Below are 1,509 nucleotides of genomic sequence, written 5' to 3'. Positions count from 1 at the left end.
TCTGGAATCTTTATTTCTTTGTGATTTAAAGATTTAGGATCAAGGTTCTTATTGGAAATCATAGTCTGGAAGTTATTGAGGAGAAATTGAGGAGAAAACATCAGGTTTGGCCTGAAACTTTATTTAAACCTTGTTTTGATTTGAAAAGGTTTAAAAGTGGCATTATGTGAAACCTGATTGGTTCTGAGGCGTGGGATTTATATAGCTAAACACTTTGTTTGAAGTGTGGAAAAGATCTGGTATTATATTCTTATTTTTTTCATATATTTGTTATATATATATATATATATATATATAAATAATGTTGTTTTCCATAAAGATTTTGGTGATTTTCACCCTGCAATGACATAAATTGGGTATTTCACTAGACCTTGCGGTCTAACCCTCGTTTTGTGATTTTAACTATGTGTTGCAGGAGGTACGGACAGTAAGGGAAAGGGGAAAATTTAATATTCTCCTATATGCATTTCTACTTGAAGATATGCTTTGATATATAGTTTTGATTGATTAGTACAAGTAATGTATTAGTATATTTGGACCTTGTATTTGGTCATATTAGATTCTTGTACTAAGGGACCTGAATGAGATAATATTATGTGTTTCTTTTGTATGAAATATGTGTTACCTGCAATATATGGTTTGGGGGTGATGCTACTCATCGTGCCTCCCCCGGCCCTACTCATACAATTCCTTCCCCCACTACCCAGAGGGCAACCACATCATCTACCCCTGGCGATCAAAGCCACAGGGGTATTGAACAAGGATGACCCGGTCCACTCCCAACCCCAGCCAGCCATCCAGAGGCCATTCTTCGGGCCTCTGGAGATGTATTAGCCGAGGAACCACATTTTCCATCACCCCTCTCTCAACAGAGAGGTGAACCCCTTCGCCTCAGGGCTCGACACATCCCATCACACATATTGAAGCATGTGTTGCTTCTGATATTGAACCCCAAGATCGTTCAGAGCGATCTTCCCTTCATGCACATCCCCCTTCGATACGTGATCTACCGAAGGGGACACACATTCGCTTCACTTACTCGGCCTCTGAAGCCGAGGAAGAAGAAGCTGATGTCGCAACATCACGAGATAGCTCCTCTCTTGAGGGCTATCAAGGACGTGATGGAAGTCCTTCTAGGCCTACCTTCTCACAATGCCAAGAAGGCGCCTCCGGAGCAGAGGCCCAACCTGTAGCATCTGTTGCTGCAGGGGTTACCCCACATGCAGACCTGGTCACAAAGGCCGAGGTCCAAGCCTTTGTCGATACTGTGATGCGGTCCTTGGAAGAGCTTAAACTCATCATACAAGGGATTGTTGACAGCCAACCCTTCACCGATAACTCTGACCTCCAACAATCCCTTGCAATCCTGCAACACCACCTCTCCCAAATTGAAACCCAAACCCAAGCCAATACCACCCGCCTTCAAATGCTCCAACAAACCATCACCCAACATCACAACACCACATCCTCCCTTGCCACCCAACGAAACCAAATCCTCATCCAATCCAT

The sequence above is a fragment of the Cynara cardunculus genome, unplaced genomic scaffold (assembly GCF_001531365.2).
Source record: "Cynara cardunculus var. scolymus isolate 2C unplaced genomic scaffold, CcrdV1 Un_Scaffold_2331, whole genome shotgun sequence".
Taxonomy (NCBI): Eukaryota; Viridiplantae; Streptophyta; class Magnoliopsida; order Asterales; family Asteraceae; genus Cynara; species Cynara cardunculus.
The sequence above is the reverse complement of the archived record's forward strand: the minus strand, read 5'-3'. Positions refer to the sequence as shown.